This window comes from Pelophylax lessonae (assembly GCF_965119305.1).
Source record: "Pelophylax lessonae genome assembly, chromosome: 2".
Taxonomy (NCBI): Eukaryota; Metazoa; Chordata; class Amphibia; order Anura; family Ranidae; genus Pelophylax; species Pelophylax lessonae.
The window spans coordinates 742,132,898-742,155,626 of record NC_138769.1 but is presented as its reverse complement, the minus strand read 5'-3'; the positions used below and the strand labels follow the sequence as shown (position 1 = coordinate 742,155,626).

Here is a 22,729-nt window from a genome sequence, read left to right as displayed (position 1 = left end):
CCAGTGTCAGGGAGGATGAATTACAATGCATTAAGGACAAAATGGCAGATTTGGAAGATCGATCAAGAAGAAACCATATTAAAATCTGTGGACTACCAGTAATGGTCCAAACACCAGGCCTTCATGATCACTTCCGAACCATCCTAAAAATAAGCACTCCCTGACATTCCTGTTGCAGAATTGGTTATTGATAGGATCCACAGACTACCCAAGCCAAGACATCTTCCGGACCACTTACCAAGGGTTACAATTGTTCCACATCCACTTCTATCAAACTAGGGAAAAATTACTTATGCACAAAAGAAACCCAGATAACATGCCTCCATGCACTCAAGGCCTTTCATTTCTTCCAGATCTATCTGCATACACAATGCTAAGAAGAAGAAATATGGCTACCATTACTAAACCTTTGTGGAACCATCAGATTGCGTACCGGTGGGCATATCCAGTCAAACTCCAAATTACCAAAGATGGAAAAATTGTCACCATCGCCTCGGTAGAAGAAGGCATCCACAAAGATTGGAACTCCTGGAATCAGATGAAGGCCCTTTGACAGCAACTTCTTCACTGCAACCACAACCACCTAATTGGCACAGTGCAGTGGATGGTTGAAGACCCAGGCCACATTATTATCCTACCTCTTAATCACAGCTCTGGTAAGCTCATGGAACTCACCACAGTTTCGTTTTTCCTCCCCTTTCACATTAGTGGGAAAATTCTCCCCTCAGATTCTACTAGAATCATCTCTTTTTACTGTTCTACACCAGGAATTATTTTTGTTCACTTTTACTGGTGTTTCTCAAACATTTCTTTAAGTCTAAATAAATGTTCTAGCATTCCAGGAAACTATATTTCTGACATCACTATCAATTTAAGACCAGTGTGGTCCTTAGGCCCCTTTCACACTTTTCTCAGCGGGGAATCGATCCGCGGATCCCCCTCTGAGCAGGCAGATGGCAGCTCTGTCTCCGCGCTGTGTGCGGAGATAGTGCTATCAGGTCTCCGCTGTTCTCTATGGGGGAATCGGATGAGATCGGACCATTCTCATACAATCTGATCCACTGGATGGATTGAAAATAGGGTTTCCATCCATCCAGATTTGATGGATCGGATTGGATTGGACGTCAGCGGACATGTCTCCGCTGACATCAGATGTCCCATAGAGATGCATGGGGCATCCATTCAGATCTGCCTGAAAAACGGACAGGCGGATCTGAATGGTCTGCCTGTGTGAAAGGGGCCTTAAGGACATCCTCTTTACTAACCATTACAAGCATACTGACTGACCTCCTCAAATTAACAGTCACACAGATTATACCCCAAAACCTTATTCACGACACTAAAACCTGAAGGGTTTCTCTTCATTGACAGTTCTTAGTTCAACACAATATGGGGTTCAGAATTGCCTTCTTCAATGTAAGAGGGTTCAACAGCCCTGTTAAAAAAAGCATGTTATGAAAGGAGACACGCCTTCTGCAGTGCGATCCGCTGTGTCTTCAAGAAACTTATTTCTCCTCTAAAAATCCACCGAAGCTACAACATCACCGATTCCCCACAATGTACTGCTCCAACACTCACAAAAGAAGAGAGGGGTTTCTATCCTTAACCACTTAAGCCCCGGAAGATTTGGCTGCTCAAAGACCAGGCCCTATTTTGCGATTCAGCACTGCGTGACTTTAACGGACAATTGCGCGGTTGTGCGACACTGTACCCAAACAAAATTGACGTCCTTTTTTTCTCACAAACAGAGCTTTCTTTTGGTGGTATTTGATCACCTGTGCAGTTTTTATTTTTTGCGCTATAAACAAAAAAGTGTGACAATTTCGAAAAAATAACAATATTTTTCACATTTTTATATGAAATTCTCCAAAAAAAATTTAAAAATCTAAATTTTTTAACATTTTAGGCCAATTTGTTTTCCGCTCCATATGTTTGGTAAAAAAAATCACAATAAGCGTATTTTGATTGGTTTGCGCAAAAGTTATTGTGTTTACTAACTACGGGAAAGATTTATGTAATTTTTATTGTTTTTTTATTTTACTAGTAATGGCGGCGATCTGCGCTTTTTTTGCGGGACTGCGACATTGTGGCGGACAGATCGCACCCCTGACTGACATTTTGACACTTTTGGGAATACCAGTGACATTACTACAGTAATCAGTGCTATAAATATGCACTGTTACTGTCAAAATGACACTGGCAGGGAAGGGGTTAACTTTATTGGTGATCAAGGGGTTAAGTGTGTCCCTAGGTGCGTGATTCTAACTGTGGGGGGGGGCGTGGCTATTGATAACCACAGACACATACGATCCTACATAGCAGGATCGCATAGTCTCTGCACTTACATCAGGAGAATGACAGAAGGTTGTGTTTACATCAGCCGTCTGGCTTTCTCACTCTCCTGCGGGAGATCGCGAGTGACTGGCGGACATCGGAGCCGCTAGTCACTCGCACAGGGATGCCTATGAATGAGCAAGGGTGGAAGTGCACCTCCGGCTGAGCGAGTGACGTACCCCTACTCTGCGGTGAACGGTCGTTATGTGGTTAATAAAGACAGGGTTTCTTTTAAGCCTGTCCACACAGAAATGAATGCTAACGGTAGATATATCATACTTATCTGTGAAATTATCAATGTTATGTATACTATAATGAATTTATATTTACCAAATGGGAAACAAATAACTTTCGTAAAGAAAGTATGGAAACTGGCACACGGCTTCAAGCATGGGTTTGTTGTTCTGTGTGGCCATTTCAATGTCATTCCCAACAATCAGTTGGATGTCTCTGATTCTTCTCACAATCGCCATAACTAGGGTTGAGCGGACACCTAGATGTCCGTGTTCGACGGGTTCGGCCGAACTTTAAAAAAAAGTCCGGGTCCGTGTCCCGGACTTTTACCGAACTTTTCCCGGACACCGAACCCCATTGAAGTCAATGGGGACCCGAACTTTAAGGCACTAAAATGGCTCTAAAACACCAAAGGAAAGGGCTAGAGTGCTGCAAATGGCAGCAAAACGTAATTAAGAGCATGGCAAGTGCTCTGCAAACAAATGTGGATAGGGAAATAACTTAAAACAACAAAAAAAAACAGAAAAATAAAACAATGTTCTTCTTCATCTCTGAAGGACGAGGCCCATATGGAGTAGGAGGGAGGTTGAGGTGGTGGTGGATGTGGCGGTGACATAGGCGTGCGCACAGGGTGTGCTGGGTGTGCCTGGGCACACCCTAATCACCTAGGGCACATAGCATTGCCAGTGAGGAGATGGGAAAGATCTCCCTGGGACCTGCTCTGCTCTATTTCTCCTTGCCTACAGGTACATGGCCCCGATACATTACTCTCCCTGCTGGCAAACACATGCATGTGTATTTCAACTTTGGGGTGCACACCTTAATGCAATAGGCTGCGCACACCTATGGGCGGTGTAGGTGGAAGCGGCGGTGGAGGAGGACCAGGGCCGGATTAACAGCATCATGGGCTTGGTGCTGAGGATTTTGAAGGGCCTTAGGGCCGTGCCTTGCCATGCACCCAGAGGAGGAAGGGTGCAGCCATGCATGCCTAATTCAACATGGGATGCTGTCTCTGAAGCCCATAAACACATCCATGCATCGCCAACTGTCCCTCCTTGTCCGGCCTTCACGCTGTGTGGGGAGGTTCTGAGGGTGCTGCCTGGGGAAGCGAGCATAGAAGCCAGACTTCTGTGTTTACAAGTGACAGAAGAGCGGTAACAGTGAATATGGCCAACCCGGGGCCTATATAAAAGGTAGGGGCCTGGAGCTGCAGCTCCAATAGACCCTACATTAATCTGGCCCTGAGGAGGAGGACGAGGTAGCCAACACTGCTTCTTTTCACAAATTTTAAATGAGGGTACACCCCAAAAGAGTGAGAAAGAGCAAAAATGGAACAATGGGTGGGTAAGGTCGGTATCCATTGCTATTCTGCATAAGGTACGGAAAAGTCCCGTGGGATCCATGCCTGGTTCATTTTAATGAACGTGAGCTTGTCCACATTGTCTCTGGACAGGCGGCTGCGCTTGTCTGTTATAACGCCCCCAGCCGTGCTAAATACCCGTTCAGATAATACACTGGCTGCAGGGCACGCCAGCACCTCCAAGGCGTAAAGGGCAAGCTCAGGCCATGTGCCCAATTTGGAGACCCAGAAGTTGAAGGGGGCAGACCCGTCATTCACTACATGTAGGCGTGTGCACACATACTGCTCCACCATGTTGGTAAAATGCTGCCTCCTGCTAAGACGTTCCATCTGAGCTGCTGGTGCTGCTGTTTGTTGTGGCGTGCTGACAAAGCTTTTCCACATTTCGGCCATGCTAACCCTGCCTTCTGAGGTGCTGGCGGTGCCCTGGTTGCGTTGGCGACCTCCTCCTCCTCCTCCTCTGCCTTGTGCTTCCACTGTGGCCCCGCTGTCAGATGGGAATGCCAGCAGCATGGCGTCTACCAGCGTGCGCTTGTACTCGCGCATCTTGCGATCGCGCTCCAGTGAGTGAATTAAGGACGGTACGTTGTCCTTGTAACGGGGATCCAGCAGCGTGGCCACCCAGTAATCAGCACAAGTTAGAATGTGGGCAACTCGGCGGTCGTTGTGGAGACACTGCAGCATGTAATCGCTCATGTGTGCCAGGCTGCCCAGAGGCGACGAAAGGCTGTCCTCTGTGGGAGGTGTATGGTCCGTGTCCTCTGTATCCCCCCAGCCACGCACCAGTGATGGCCATGAGCTGGCCTGGGTGCCACCCTGCTGTGAACATGGTTCCATCTCCTCCTCCAGCTCCTCCTCCTCCTCATCCTCCTCATCCTCCAGAACTGTGCCCCTGCTGGACAATTGCGTCCCTGGCGTTTGCGTGTGCAGGAACCCACCCTCGGAGCCCCTTGCGAATGACTGCCCTGAAAGCCTTGGAAATGTTACCTCTTCATCCTCCTCCTCCTCCTCATCCTGTGCCACATCCTCTTCCATCATCGCCCGAATTGTTTTTTCAAGGAGGCATAGAAGTGGGATAGTTAAGCTGAGAACGGCGTCATTGCCACTGGCCATGTTGGTGGAGTACTCAAAACAGCGCAACAAGGCACACAGGTCTCGCATGGAGGCCCAGTTATTGGTGGTGAAGTGGTGCTGTTCCGCAGAGCGACTCACGCGTGCGTGCTGCAGCTGAAACTCCACTATGGCCTGCTGCTGCTCGCACAGTCTTTCCAGCATGTGCAAGGTGGAGTTCCACCTTGTGGGCACGTCACATATGAGGCGGTGAGCGGGAAGGCCGAAGTTACGCTGCAGCGCTGCCAGGCGAGCAGCAGCAGGGTGAGAACGCCGAAAGTGCGCACAAACGGCCCGCACTTTCTGCAGCAGCTCTGACATATCGGGGTAGTTTTTAAGGAACCTCTGCACCACCAAATTCAGCACATGCGCCAGGCAAGGGATGTGCGTCAAACCGGCTAGGCCCAGAGCTGCTATGAGATTTCGCCCGTTATCGCACACCACCAGGCCGGGCTTGAGGCTCGCTGGCAGCAACCACTCATTTGTCTGCTGTTCCATGCTCCTCCACAACTCCTGCGCGGTGTGTGGTTTGTCCCCCAAACAGGCAAGTTGTAAAACTGCCTGCTGTCGTTTACCCCTGGCCGTGCTGAAGTTGGTGGTGAAGGTGTTACGCTGTCCGGATGAGGAGGCGGTAGAGGATGAGGAAGCGGAGTAGGAGGAGTTAGGAACAGGAGGCAAACTGAAGCGCCCTGCAATCCTCGGTGGTGGAAGGACATGCGCCAAATTGCTATCCGCCTCAGGCCCATCCGCCACTGCATTTACCCAGTGTGCCGTTAGGGAGATATAACGCCCCTGACCGTGCTTACTGGTCCACGTATCCGTAGTTAGGTGGACCTTGGCACAGATGGCGTTGCGCAGTGCACACCTGATTTTTTCCCCCACTTGGTTGTGCAGGGAAGGGATGGCTTGCCTGGAAAAGTAGTGGCGGCTGGGCACGACGTACTGTGGGACAGCCACCGACATAAGGTTTTTAAAACTGTGCGTCTCCACCAGACGGAATGACAGCATTTCAAAGGCCAATAATTTTGAAATGCTGGCATTCAGGGCCAGGGATCGCGGGTGGGTAGGGGGGTACTTCCTCTTCCTCTCAAGTGTTTGGGAGATGGAAAGCTGAACGCTTCCACGGGACATTGTGGAGATGGTTGTTGGTGACCCAGGTGGTGGTGTTGCTGACAGATCGTCTGTTTGCGGGGTGGCAGGTGCCGGTATCACTACAGATGTGGCTGGAGCGGCCGAGACTGCAGCAGAAGAGGAAGCAGGATGAGCCAGAGACGTTTCTTGGTTTTGAAGGTGTGTACTCCACTGCAGCTCGTGCTTTGCACTTAGATGCCTGATCATGCAGGTTGTGCTCAGGTTGAGAAGGTTCATGCCTCGCTTCAAGCTCTGATTGCACAGGGTGCAAACCACTCGTGTCCTGTCATCAGCACATTTTCTAAAGAACTTCCACGCTAGAGAACTCCTTTGAGCTGACTTTGGTGCGCTCGTTCCCTTGCTGCGTTGGGCAGTAGCGGGCGTAGTGTCTAGGGCACGGCCGCTCCGCTTCTGCACCCTGCTCCCTCTTCTGCTGTGCTGGTGGCTCTGTGCGACCACCGCCTCTTCCTCCAAACTACTCAGTTCACCTGCATGACGTTCATTCCATGTGGGGTCGAGGACCTCATCGTCCTCCACATCATCTTCCACCCAGTCTTCACCCCTGCCCTCCTTGTCGGTCTCCACAATGCTGAACGCCGCAGCAGTTGGCACCTGCGTTTCGTCATCATCGGAGACGTGCTGCGATGATCCTTGCATGTACTCATCTTGAGGAATAAGTGGTTGGGCATCGCTGCACTCAATCTCTTCCACTTCTGGGGCAGGGCTAGGTGGATGGCCCTGGGAAACCCTGCTGACAGAGTCCTCAAAAAGAATAAGAGACTGCTGTATGGCTTGGGGCTCAGACTGCTGGCCTGATTTGCAAGGGGGTGAGGTGAAAGACGGTTGGACATTGGCTGCAGGTGCCAACTCTGACCTTTCTGCAGTAGACTGGGTGGGAGACAATGTGAAGGAACTGGAGGCACTGTCAGCAGCAAACCAATCTACTATCGCCTCAACTTGTTCTGGCCTCATCACTTCTAGGGGCGTTTGATGCCCTACCAAATACTGATGCAGGTTCTGTCGCCTACTCACACTTGAGGAAGGTGTTTCACTTGTGCGTGTAGCTGGCACAGATCGACCATGTCCTCTCCTTGCAACAGGAGCTCTACCAGCAGCACCACGACCCAGGCCACGGCCCTTATTTGACGGTCTCCTCATATTTCTGTAATTTAAGATCTTGCCCTAGAAAGGTTTTTATTGAATAGCGGAATAGAAAATATGATCCAAAAAAAGTGTATGTATATCACACGTACACAACCACACTAGGCCCCAATTACTATTGTTTGTACCCCTAAAAGGCTAGATGAGGAGTAGGGGGAGTATGGAACAGGCAGCACCCTCAAACCTTCAGAAGTATGAGATGAACCCCAACAACTTGGAAAGGTGGATCTCTCTCACACGTACCGACACAGACTATCCCGCAATTCAATTGATCCTCAAAGGTTTTTATTGAATAGCGGAATAGGAAATATGATCAAAAAAAGTGTATGTATCTCGCACGTACACAACCACACTAGGCCCCAATTACTATTGTTTGTACCCCTAAAAGGCTAGATGAGGAGTAGGGGGAGTATGGAACAGGCAGCACCCTCAAACCTTCAGAAGTATGAGATGAACCCCAACAACTTGGAAAGGTGGATCTCTCTCACACGTACCGACACAGACTATCCCGCAATTCAATTGATCCTCAAAGGTTTTTATTGAATAGCGGAATAGGAAATATGATCAAAAAAAGTGTATGTATCTCGCACGTACACAACCACACTAGGCCCCAATTACTATTGTTTGTACCCCTAAAAGGCTAGATGAGGAGTAGGGGGGGTATGGAACAGGCAGCACCCTCAAACCTTCAGAAGTATGAGATGAACCCCAACAACTTGGAAAGGTGGATCTCTCTCACACGTACCGACACAGACTATCCCGCAATTCAATTGATCCTCAAAGGTTTTTATTGAATAGCGGAATAGGAAATATGATCAAAAAAAGTGTATGTATCTCGCACGTACACAACCACACTAGGCCCCAATTACTATTGTTTGTACCCCTAAAAGGCTAGATGAGGAGTAGGGGGGGTATGGAACAGGCAGCACCCTCAAACCTTCAGAAGTATGAGATGAACCCCAACAACTTGGAAAGGTGGATCTCTCTCACACGTACCGACACAGACTATCCCGCAATTCAATTGATCCTCAAAGGTTTTTATTGAATAGCGGAATAGGAAATATGATCAAAAAAAGTGTATGTATCTCGCACGTACACAACCACACTAGGCCCCAATTACTATTGTTTGTACCCCTAAAAGGCTAGATGAGGAGTAGGGGGAGTATGGAACAGGCAGCACCCTCAAACCTTCAGAAGTATGAGATGAACCCCAACAACTTGGAAAGGTGGATCTCTCTCACACGTACCGACACAGACTATCCCGCAATTCAATTGATCCTCAAAGGTTTTTATTGAATAGCGGAATAGGAAATATGATCAAAAAAAGTGTATGTATCTCGCACGTACACAACCACACTAGGCCCCAATTACTATTGTTTGTACCCCTAAAAGGCTAGATGAGGAGTAGGGGGGGTATGGAACAGGCAGCACCCTCAAACCTTCAGAAGTATGAGATGAACCCCAACAACTTGGAAAGGTGGATCTCTCTCACACGTACCGACACAGACTATCCCGCAATTCAATTGATCCTCAAAGGTTTTTATTGAATAGCGGAATAGGAAATATGATCAAAAAAAGTGTATGTATCTCGCACGTACACAACCACACTAGGCCCCAATTACTATTGTTTGTACCCCTAAAAGGCTAGATGAGGAGTAGGGGGGGTATGGAACAGGCAGCACCCTCAAACCTTCAGAAGTATGAGATGAACCCCAACAACTTGGAAAGGTGGATCTCTCTCACACGTACCGACACAGACTATCCCGCAATTCAATTGATCCTCAAAGGTTTTTATTGAATAGCGGAATAGGAAATATGATCAAAAAAAGTGTATGTATATCACACGTACACAACCACACTAGGCCCCAATTACTATTGTTTGTACCCCTAAAAGGCTAGGAGTAGGGGGAGTATGGAACAGGCAGCACCCTCAAACCTTCAGAAGTATGAGATGAACCCCAACAACTTGGAAAGGTGGATCTCTCTCACACGTACCAACACAGACTATCCCCCAATTTAACTGATCCCCAAAGGTTTTTGATTAAATAGCGGAATAGAAAATATGATCCCAAAAAAGTGTATGTATATCACACGTACACAACCACACTAGGCCCCAATTACTATTGTTTGTACCCCTAAAAGGCTAGGAGTAGGGGGAGTATGGAACAGGCAGCACCCTCAAACCTTCAGAAGTATGAGATGAACCCCAACAACTTGGAAAGGTGGATCTCTCTCACACGTACCAACACAGACTATCCCCCAATTTAACTGATCCCCAAAGGTTTTTGATTAAATAGCGGAATAGAAAATATGATCCCAAAAAAGTGTATGTATATCACACGTACACAACCACACTAGGCCCCAATTACTATTGTTTGTACCCCTAAAAGGCTAGGAGTAGGGGGAGTATGGAACAGGCAGCACCCTCAAACCTTCAGAAGTATGAGATGAACCCCAACAACTTGGAAAGGTGGATCTCTCTCACACGTACCAACACAGACTATCCCCCAATTTAACTGATCCCCAAAGGTTTTTGATTAAATAGCGGAATAGAAAATATGATCCCAAAAAAGTGTATGTATATCACACGTACACAACCACACTAGGCCCCAATTACTATTGTTTGTACCCCTAAAAGGCTAGGAGTAGGGGGAGTATGGAACAGGCAGCACCCTCAAACCTTCAGAAGTATGAGATGAACCCCAACAACTTGGAAAGGTGGATCTCTCTCACACGTACCAACACAGACTATCCCCCAATTTAACTGATCCCCAGAGGTTTTTGATTAAATAGCGGAATAGAAAATATGATCCCAAAAAAGTGTATGTATATCACACGTACACAACCACACTAGGCCCCAATTACTATTGTTTGTACCCCTAAAAGGCTAGGAGTAGGGGGAGTATGGAACAGGCAGCACCCTCAAACCTTCAGAAGTATGAGATGAACCCCAACAACTTGGAAAGGTGGATCTCTCTCACACGTACCAACACAGACTATCCCCCAATTTAACTGATCCCCAGAGGTTTTTGATTAAATAGCGGAATAGAAAATATGATCCCAAAAAAGTGTATGTATATCACACGTACACAACCACACTAGGCCCCAATTACTATTGTTTGTACCCCTAAAAGGCTAGGAGTAGGGGGAGTATGGAACAGGCAGCACCCTCAAACCTTCAGAAGTATGAGATGAACCCCAACAACTTGGAAAGGTGGATCTCTCTCACACGTACCAACACAGACTATCCCCCAATTTAACTGATCCCCAAAGGTTTTTGATTAAATAGCGGAATAGAAAATATGATCCCAAAAAAGTGTATGTATATCACACGTACACAACCACACTAGGCCCCAATTACTATTGTTTGTACCCCTAAAAGGCTAGGAGTAGGGGGAGTATGGAACAGGCAGCACCCTCAAACCTTCAGAAGTATGAGATGAACCCCAACAACTTGGAAAGGTGGATCTCTCTCACACGTACCAACACAGACTATCCCCCAATTTAACTGATCCCCAAAGGTTTTTGATTAAATAGCGGAATAGAAAATATGATCCCAAAAAAGTGTATGTATATCACACGTACACAACCACACTAGGCCCCAATTACTATTGTTTGTACCCCTAAAAGGCTAGGAGTAGGGGGAGTATGGAACAGGCAGCACCCTCAAACCTTCAGAAGTATGAGATGAACCCCAACAACTTGGAAAGGTGGATCTCTCTCACACGTACCAACACAGACTATCCCCCAATTTAACTGATCCCCAAAGGTTTTTGATTAAATAGCGGAATAGAAAATATGATCCCAAAAAAGTGTATGTATATCACACGTACACAACCACACTAGGCCCCAATTACTATTGTTTGTACCCCTAAAAGGCTAGGAGTAGGGGGAGTATGGAACAGGCAGCACCCTCAAACCTTCAGAAGTATGAGATGAACCCCAACAACTTGGAAAGGTGGATCTCTCTCACACGTACCAACACAGACTATCCCCCAATTTAACTGATCCCCAAAGGTTTTTGATTAAATAGCGGAATAGAAAATATGATCCCAAAAAAGTGTATGTATATCACACGTACACAACCACACTAGGCCCCAATTACTATTGTTTGTACCCCTAAAAGGCTAGGAGTAGGGGGAGTATGGAACAGGCAGCACCCTCAAGCCTTCAGAAGTATGAGATGAACCCCAACAACTTGGAAAGGTGGATCTCTCTCACACGTACCAACACAGACTATCCCCCAATTTAACTGATCCCCAAAGGTTTTTGATTAAATAGCGGAATAGAAAATATGATCCCAAAAAAGTGTATGTATATCACACGTACACAACCACACTAGGCCCCAATTACTATTGTTTGTACCCCTAAAAGGCTAGGAGTAGGGGGAGTATGGAACAGGCAGCACCCTCAAACCTTCAGAAGTATGAGATGAACCCCAACAACTTGGAAAGGTGGATCTCTCTCACACGTACCAACACAGACTATCCCCCAATTTAACTGATCCCCAAAGGTTTTTGATTAAATAGCGGAATAGAAAATATGATCCCAAAAAAGTGTATGTATATCACACGTACACAACCACACTAGGCCCCAATTACTATTGTTTGTACCCCTAAAAGGCTAGATGAGGAGTAGGGGGAGTATGGAACAGGCAGCACCCTCAAACCTTCAGTATGAGATTGTGTTCACTGTACCCCACAAAGATTGAGTTCACTGCACCCCACAATGATTGTGTTCACTGCACCCCACAAAGATTGTGTTCACTGCACCTCACAAAGATTGTGTTCACTGTACCCCCCAAAGATTGTGTTCACTGCACCCCACAAAGATTCTGTTCACTGTACCCCACAAAGATTGTGTTCACTGCACCCCAAAAAGATTGTGTTCACTGCACCCCAAAAAGGATGTTGTTCACTGCACCCCAAAAAGGATGTTGTTCACTCCACCCCAAAAAGATTGTGTTCACTGCACCCCACAAAGATTGTGTTCACTGCACCCCAAAAAGATTGTGTTCACTGCACCCCAAAAATGATTTTGTTCACTGCACCCCAAAAAGGATTTTGTTCACTGCACCCCAAAAAGGATGTTGTTCACTCCACCCCAAAAAGATTGTGTTCACTGCACCCCAAAAAGATTGTGTTCACTGCACCCCACAAAGGATTTTGTTCACTGCACCCCAAAAAGATTGTGTTCACTGCACCCCAAAAAGGATGTTGTTCACTGCACCCCAAAAAGGATTTTGTTCACTGCACCCCAAAAAGATTGTGTTCACTGCACCCCACAAAGGATTTTGTTCACTGCACCCCACAAAGATTGTGTTCACTGCACACCAAAAAGGATTGTGTTCACTGCACCCCAAAAAGATTTTGTTCACTGCACCCCAAAAAGATTGTGTTCACTGCAGCCCAAAAAGATTGTGTTCACTGCAGCCCAAAAAGATTGTGTTCACTGCAGCCCAAAAAGATTGTGTTCACTGCAGCCCAAAAAGATTGTGTTCACTGCAGCCCAAAAAGATTGTGTTCACTGCAGCTCACACACAGAAAAATGGATGTGGATCACTGACACCTGCCTATCTCCAATCCCACACCACACAGCAATATCGATTGTAGTTTGTAGAACACAGTTTCCCTAAAATTCAGCAGACTCTGTCCCTAACAGGATTGAGAAGAGATCGTAGATCAGGATTGAGTGCAGATTCACCCCACCCCCCACACAGCAATATCGATTGTAGTTTGTAGAACACAGTTTCCCTAAAATTCAGCAGACTCTGTCCCTAACAGGATTGAGAAGAGATCGTAGATCAGGATTGAGTGCAGATTCACCCCACCCCCCACACAGCAATATCGATTGTAGTTTGTAGAACACAGTTTCCCTAAAATTCAGCAGACTCTGTCCCTAACAGGATTGAGAAGAGATCGTAGATCAGGATTGAGTGCAGATTCACCCCACCCCCCACACAGCAATATCGATTGTAGTTTGTAGAAGACACTGACCCTATATAATTCAGCAGACTCTATCCCTAAAATGCCTACAACTCGCCCTGCCTAAACACTCCGACCTGTCCCTCAATTCTATCCGGACACAAATGGTTTTTTCCTGCCTATCTTTCCCTAATCAGCAGCCAGCACGTTGATGTGTGCTCTGTCCCTGAATCTAAGCAGCATAATGACGCCGCTGCGGCTGCCTCGAACTTATAAAGACTTGGTCACATGCTTCAGACGGCCAATCACAGCTACTGAGACATTTGCAGGCATGGCTGGGATGGCTTAAGGCACACCAGTTAAACGATTGTTGATTGGCTGTTGAAAGCCCGCCATGAAAAGAGCGCCAAAGCATGCAAAACCCGGAAATAAAACGACCGAACACGGATTTTTACCCGAACATACAGTAAAGTGTCCGTGTCCGTGTTCGGGTACAAAAAATCCAATTATTCGGTACGAACACGAATAATACAGTCCGTGTTCGCTCAACACTAGCCATAACAGAGCAAACCTCTCACATTTTATGTCATCAGTAAACCTTCATTATATGTGGAGATGTCAACAGTCGATGGAAAGGGACTACTCCTATTTCTCAGGTGTGCATCAAACATATTCGAGAATTTACCTTTTTTAGTCTACAAATTTCTCTTGCAAAATATTAGTGTGTCATCTATACATACTATTACGTGGTCTGACCACACCCCAATATCAATTAATGTGGAGGGATCCTGCATGGAAACCAGGGCAAACAGGTGGAAAAATGATGTCTTTATTTGAACATCCAGACCACAAAACAAACGTTTCAGAAACATTACAAGAAATATTTCACATTAACGCTCACAAAGCATACATGAGAGGGATACTTATAAAACTTAGTGGTATAATCAAGAAGCAACAAAGTCAGAAACTCAATGACCTATTTAAAATTGGGGATCTGGAAAAAACAAATAAAAAATCTCCCAACCATACAGTTAGCTTGACAGGAACTTTGTCGACTCCTCATATACCAACACAATAACACTATGCAAAGGTGGAAAGCATATTTTTACTGTCTTGGAGATAAAGCAGGCAAGCTAATGGCAAATCAAGTATAAATAAAAGCTATCAATCAAACAATACCTTATTTACATCATCCCACGTCTGGCAGTAAATTGATCAACCCAAAAGAGATTGCCAACGCTTTCCGAGACTACTAAGGTAGCTTATATACCTTAAAAGAGAATATAGATGTACCCAAACCAACGTTTGCCTGAATTCAAAGTTTTTTAGACTCCATCTCTTTACCCACACTTGACAAGGAACAATCATCGAGTCTTAACACACCGATATTTGAAAAAGAAATACAGAACATTATGCTATCACTCCCACACAACAAATCCCCAGGCCCCGATGGGTTCTCTGAATATTATCAAGCTTTCTGAACCCTCATATATCAAAGGTCTACTAAGCTGCTTTCTCCAAAGCTTAATTTCCCTCAGAAATGTTATCTACTACGTAACGTTACCAATGTTGGAGATACAACAGCTTTTTTCAGCTTAGCAGATTAACTGCAGTTCACAAATAGGACACTAGATGTCGCAAATGTTCAGTGATATGCTGTGCATTTTTCTATGATGTGTTGTAATATCCTGTACACTGTACTGAACTTGTTGGTTATCTCTTCCTGCCTGTTGTTCTTATTACAATGAGGTGACATCTTTGATTTCTGTGTTATGTTCCAATAAAGAAGCCAGTTCCTGTTTACTCCACAATGTCTGATCTGAATGGACTCCGCTGCACCCAGTGATCGCACTCTGCAACAGGTTATGGGCCCAGGATCCAGATAAAGATCGACATAAGGAAGGTTTCCAGTGACATCTCCTATAGACAAGTAAGACTGTTCATATATAAAGGAGAGGAAAAATGTTCGGAAACTCAGAACTTAAACTCTCAGTGGCCAAGCTGAACAATGACAATTATCAGCTATGGAAGTTTAAAGTGGAAATGCTATTATCTAGAGATGACTTGTGGGAGGTTACCACCACAGAGAGGCCACAGGACAATAATCAGGACTGGGACAAGAAAAACAGACAGGCACGGGCCACCATAAGCTTACTAGTGGAGGATGATCAGCTCATACATATACGCCATGAGGACACAGCAAAAGGCATGTGGGATGTGCTGAAAAGACTGCATGAAAGATCCAGTTTAAACAGCCAGCTGTTTCTACTGCGGAAACTTTACAAAATGAGACTTAGCAAAGAACAGGACATGCAGGAGCACATAAATGCAATGCTGGAAGGGATTGCACAACTCAGATCAATCGGGGAGAATATAACAGACAGCCACGCTGCAGCCATGTTGTTATGCAGTTTGCCCGATACATATACTGCACTGATCAATGCACTGGAGACACGACCTGAGACAGATCTGACGCTATCATTTGTAAAAACTAGGCTCATAGATGAGTATCAGAGAAGAAAGGAATTAGTGCATGACTCCACAGAAACCGACACCAGAACCGCTCTTAAAGCTACAGACGCAAGGTTACACAGGAAAGAGACCAGAGTGTGTTTCAGATGCCATAAACAGGGACACATAAAGAAAGACTGTACTATATGGACAGCAGAGCAAATAAGACAGTGTCCCTCTTATGCTAAACAAAAGGTAAAAGCCACAATCAATGATCCATGGGAAGGAAACTGGAATGCCACATTTAAAGCGACAGGCAACCATAAATGTCAAGGCTGGTGCATCGATTCGGGGCAACTAGTCACATGACGAGTGATAGAAGTTTTTTCACAGAACTTGATCTGAACAACAAAGAAACTATTTATCTTGCAGATGGAGGCAAAATACATGCAGAAGGATATGGGCATGGAACCCTTGTATGCTCTGATGATGCGGAACACAATCTAGCCATACCAGTGAAAGATGTGCTTTATGTTCCTAATCTAGAAGGAGGACTCTTATCTGTGAAGCGTCTAACAGCCAGAGGACTCACTGTAAAATTCCAAGGTGACAAGTGTTCAATCCTAAATGGCAACCAGACAGTAGCAAGTGCCAAGCTGGATGATCATCTATATCACCTCGACACAGTGAAGGAAAAGGTGAGACTATGTACACACAAGCACAATGACTGTATACATATATGGCACAGACGTCTAGGTCACAGACACCCAGAATGCATACAGGAACTACAGAGGAGGATTCTGACAAGGGATCTAACAATATCCCCTTGTCCAGTTACTGTTAAGTGTGAATGTTGCATTAAATCCAAAGCTACAAGAGCCACACTTCCCAAAGTCAGTCAGAAGAGAGCTTCAAGACCACTTGACTTAGTTCACAGTGACGTGTGTGGTCCCCTAAACCCACCTACACCTGGAGGCAAAAGGTACATAGTGACTTTCATAGACGACTATTCAATATACACAGTCACCTACCTAATGCAACACAAAAGTGAAGTTTTTGACAAATTACAAGACTATATAATAAAGACCAGTAACAAGTTTCAGAGGAAGCCTCTCATACTTCGGAGTGACAATGGAGGTGAATTCACAGTATATAAGATACAAGAGTACTTAAAACAGAATGGAATAGAACATCAAAAGACAGTCCCATATACACCAGAACAAAATGGAGTAGCTGAAAGAAAGAACAGAACTTTGACTGAAATGATCAGATGTATGCTGACAGACTCTGGACTACAACAAAAATACTGGGGTGAAGCAGCTATGACAGCTACATATTTGCCGAACAGACTTCTTTCCAGAACAATAGCGAAAACTCCATATGAACTTTGGCACAATGAGAAGCCAAATGTAAAACACCTAAGAGTTTTTGGATGCAAAGCATTTATCTACATACCTGAAGAAAAACGCACCAAACTCCAAAACAGAGCATTTGAAGGTATCTTCGTTGGATACAGTGACAATGTGAAAGGTTACAGAATCCTTGATCCCAAAACAGACAAGGTTAACGTTAGCAACAGCATAACTTTTGTTGAAGATTTCAGAGACAATGTAATGACAACAGTAGAAGCAAGAATAGAAGAGAAAACTGACATTGACCAGCCTATCTCTGTAACTTCTGAACAAACAGTTGAAGTGAGTGCAGACTCTACCAGTACTGAAGAGCAGACACAAGAAGGCTCAGACACAAAACCATAACGTTCAACAAGAGAAAACAAAGGTAAACCACCTGTACGTCTCTCATACAAAGCAAGTACTGCCAGTATCAACGAACCTGCAACCTGGGAAGACATATCTCAGCTTTCAGATAAAGGCTGCTGATGAAGAGATAAAATCCAAATCCATGCATGACACTAAAACATGGACACTTACAGAACTACGCAAAAGGGTGTGTATGATTCCTGCGCTGTCTGGGGTGATTAGAGACTCCCTGGTGCTGCACCACTGATACTGATACTACACAGTTAAAGGAATATTATAATGGGGGGTAGTGGCGCGCTTCAGGGGCTCAATGTTTATATGTCTCTAAAATTGATCGATGAGCGTGCATTAAATATGGGTGTGTGTCAATAAATGCTATTTTGAAGAAAGTGCTGAGTGCTAAAGTGTTGAAGATGTGCTATATTGTTGAAAAAATGATACTTCTTTTAAATAGATGAATCAAAGTGCCTTGTGCTTCCAAAAAATATGTGAAACCTTGATCAATATAATTCTGTTCGATATCCAAGTGCGCTACAGTAACTATTACAGAAACTCAATAAATAAATAATCCATCAATACCATAAATCATCATAAAAGGGTGAATACAATCAGATAAATCGATCGATAAAAATTGAACATATATAGGTGCTCATTTAAAGTGCTGCGTGCCTCCTATAATCACCTTATAAAATCTTCAAAAGTGCTCCCAATAAGTGAAATGAAACTAAAAAATATATATATATATATATATATATATAATAGAGATATATATATATATATATATATATATATATATATATTAAAATCGTTTCCAACGATTACGTCACGAGGTCCCTGAGGAAGTCACGTGACCTCGTGACGTAACGCGTAGGAGGAGCCCTATACCCGGAAGTGACGTTACGAACGGAACTCGATCTCCACAGCGGCTGTTTTGTGATTTATGCTGAACGATATTCTACTAAATGTAAGTGCATATCTATGTACATGGAAATAAAAGTTTAGACTTACTGCACCATGATAGTCCTTTGTTTTTGAGCCAAATAAGGAGGATAGAACAAGGAAAGTGGACCGAATCGGTCATTTGCGGATAGGAGTCCAGGATATCCCAATCTAAGGAGAATCAGTACCGGTGACCCGAATTTTAAAACTAATAGAATCTAAAGGGAGCAACATCTACCCATATTCTGGAAATATACCAGAGGCATATCTTTCTTGTTTTTAAGGTGAGAGTTTGGTACACATAGAGGTGACACACAAGGTGGAGGATATCAAGTCACTTTATTCCACATTAAGCACGTCCACAAAGAGAAAGAACTGCAACTGTACTTTGGAACACTTTGGACTCTCTTTTTTGGAAACGATTTTAATATATATATATATATATATATATATATATATATATATATATATATATACATATCTCTATTATATATATATATATTTTTTTAGTTTCATTTCACGTATTGGGAGCACTTTTGAAGATTTTATAAGGTGATTATAGGAGGCACGTAGCACTTTAAATGAGCACCTATATATGTTCAATTTTTATCGATCGATTTATCTGATTGTATTCACCCTTTTATGATGATTTATGGTATTGATGGATTATTTATTTATTGAGTTTCTGTAATAGTTACCGTAGCGCACTTGGATATCGAACAGAATTATATTGATCAAGGTTTCACATATTTTTTGGAAGCACAAGGCACTTTGATTCATCTATTTAAAAGAAGTTTTATTGACACACACCCATATTTAATGCACGCTCATCGATCAATTTTAGAAACATATAAACATCGAGCCCCTGAAGCGCGCCACTTCCCCCATTATAATAAACTTACAGAACTACCACCCAGAAGGAAAGCCAAAGGCTGTAAATGGACTTTTAAAGTGAAATACAATGCAGATGGCACAATTGAGCGATACAAAGCAAGGCTAGTAGCCAAGGGCTATTCTCAAAAATACAGAGAGGACTATGACGAAACATTTGCACCAGTAGGCAAGCACACTACAATAAGGACTTTACTGACATTAGACGTCACAAGGAAAATTCAAGTGAAACATTTTGATGTGAAAACCGCATTTCTACATGGCGAGCTAACAGAAGAAATCTACATGGAACAGCTGCCAGGGTTCAAAGATGAACAAAGGCCAGACCTAGTTTGCAAACTTCGCAGGAGTATATATGGTCTAAAGCAAGCAGCCAGAGCATGGAATATAAAAATAAATGAAGTGTTTACACATCAAAACTTTCTGAGGAGTAAAGCAGACCCCTGCTTATACACAAAGAAATTGGGAGACAGATGGGTCTATATGCTTATTTATGTGGATGATATCCTGATTTGCTTTGAGCAATAAGGGGATGAAGCAGAAATCCTAGAAAAACTAAATCAGAACTTCAACACCAAAGATCTTGGCAACATAAAGAATTACCTCAGCATCCAGATTGAGAGAGAGGAAGATGGCAGCTTTCTTCTGAACCAAAGACACAAAATATAAGAAATAATTGAAACATTTGGAATGGAAGACGCCAAACCAGTAAAGTCTCCTATGGAAACCAACTACCTAAAGGAGATGAATTGCCAAGACAGCCCATTACCTACTAATACTCAATACAGGAAGGCAATAGGGAAATTGCTGTATCTTACCACTGCTACAAGGCCGGACATTGCAGCAACTGTTGGAATCCTATGCAGAAAGGTTTCAATGCCAAGTCAAAAGGACTGGAATGCTGTAAAGCGAATCATTCGCTATCTAAAAGGGACTTTGCACTACAAGTTAAAGTTACCAGCAAGCGATGAAAGCACCTTAACAGGATATGTGGATGCTGACTGGGCAGGAGACACTAGCGACAGGAAATCTACCAGTGGATACTTATTTTTTCTGTCAGGAGGTGCCATCAGTTGGACTAGTAAAAAGCTACTCTCTGTTTCACTGTCGTCTACTGAAGCAGAATACGTTGCTGCAGCGCAAGCAAGCCAAGAAGTTATATAGCTGAGACAGCTATTAACAGATTTGGGTCAACCACAGTTGGGACCAACAGAAATCTATGAGGACAATCAAGGATGTCTCGCACTTGCATGCATGGAAGGAGTTAATTCAAGAACCAAGCACATTGATGTGAAGTTCCACTTTCTTAGGGATCTTCAAGAGCAAGGTCTTCTTGAGTTACTTTATTGCCCAACCGAGGATATGACAGCAGATATCCTTACAAAGCCTCTGACTGCTGAAAGACACTCAAGGCTTACAAAGAAGATGGGTTTAATAGACTAAGCCTTAGCTGTTGAGAAGGGGTGTTGGAGATACAACAACTTTAAAGCTTAGCCTATTACAGATTAACTGCAGTTCACAAATAGGACACTAGATGTTGCTAATGCTCAGTGATATGCTATGCATTTCTATGATGTGTTGTCATTTCCTGTACACTGTACTGAACTTGTTGGTTATCTCTTCCTGTTCTGTTGTTCTTATTACAATGAGGTGACATCTTTGATTTCTGTGTTATGTTCCAATAAAGAAGCCAGTTCCTGTTTACTCCACAATGTCTGATCTGAATGGACTCCGCTGCACCCATTGATCACACTCTGCAACAACTATGAGGGAGAAGAAAAGGACAAAGAGGGGCAATGTGGGGTCACTGTGAGGATAGAGGTGAGGAACAATTGTGGGGAAATGTGGGGTCACTATTAGGGAAAGAAGCAGAAACCATGAAGGGGCAATGTTGGGTCACTATGGGGGGAGAAGAGGGGAACCAATGTGGGGTAACTATGGGGTAGAAAAGGGGAACCATGGGGGGGGGGCAATGTGAGATCACTATAGAAGAGAAGAGAGGAACCATGAAGGGTCAATATAAGGTCGCTGTGGGTGGAGGGCAGCATAAAAACCCAAGAGGGGGGTGACAAGCTACATCCTGGGGGGATTCTGGAACAGAACACACAATTCTCAGGGCTCAGTCACAATAACAGTTATGTTGGCCATACACCAGGAGATTTTTAAATGCACGTCTATACAGACATTCATACAAAAGCAGATCTGATGACATGACGAATGTACTTGAAGAAACCTTTGTTTGGAATGAATGGACTTTCCTGAATGAAATCACATTCACTGCTAGAAATTTCTTATTTCCACAAACATTTTCCATCCGGATCCTTCCAATTTCCTCATCACTGCCATCACACACTTCCATTTCACTCCACTAACCATAGGAAAATGGAGGGAAGGATCTTACAATGAAAAGATTGGAAGGAGATTGTACGAGTGTATGGGCAGCTGAACAAGGTGATGTTCCCGATGTTCTATGGCTTCTCACCCATCCCCCATACACAGCCCTTCTCACCCCTCCCCCATACACAGCACCTCTCACACCTCCCCCATACGCAGACCTCCCCAGCTTTTCACCCCTCCCCCATAAACATTCCTTCAGATATTACACTCCTTCCCTTTCACATTCCTCCTCACATACAAAGGTCTTACAATATGCCTACCTTATCAAACACAGATCACCTACCTCCCCAACACAGAACCCACAGATCACCTACCTCCCCCAACACAGAACCCACAGATCACCTACATCCCCCAACACAGAACCCACAGATCACCTACACCCCCCCCCCCAACACAGAACCCACAGATAACCTACCTCCCCCAACAACACAGAACCCACAGATAACCTACCTCCCCCAACAACACAGAACCCACAGATCAACTACCTCCCCCAACAACACAGAACCCACAGATCACATTCCCCCCCCCCAACAACAGAGAACCCACAGAACACCTACCTCCCCCAACACAGAACCCACAGATCACCTACCTACCCCAACACAGAACCCACAGATCACCTACCTCCCCCAACACAGAACCCACAGATCACCTACCTCCACCCAAGACAGAACCCACAGATCACCTACCTCCCCCAACACAGGACCCACAGATCACCTACCTCCACCCAAGACAGAACCCACAGATCACCTACCTCCCCCAACACAGAACCCACAGGTCACCTACCTCCCCCAACACAGAACCCACAGTTCACCCCCAACAACAGATAACCCACAAAACACCTACCTCCCCCAACACAGAACCCACAGATCACCTACCTACCCCAACACAGAGCCCACAGATCACCTACCTCCCCCAACACAGAACCCACAGATCACCTACCTCCCCCAACATAGAACCCACAGATCACCTACCTCCACTCAAGATGGAAAATACAGATCACCTACCTCCCCCTTACACACAGATCTATAAATCACCTA

General features: G+C 44.7%; 1 protein-coding gene across 1 annotated transcript in view; it reads right to left on the bottom strand.

Annotated features, from left to right (window-relative positions):
- LOC309548360 (uncharacterized protein) overlaps nt 1-22,729 on the bottom strand; it is a gene marked incomplete at both ends in the record, with an annotated part of 278,479 nt that overhangs the window by 165,492 nt on the left and 90,258 nt on the right.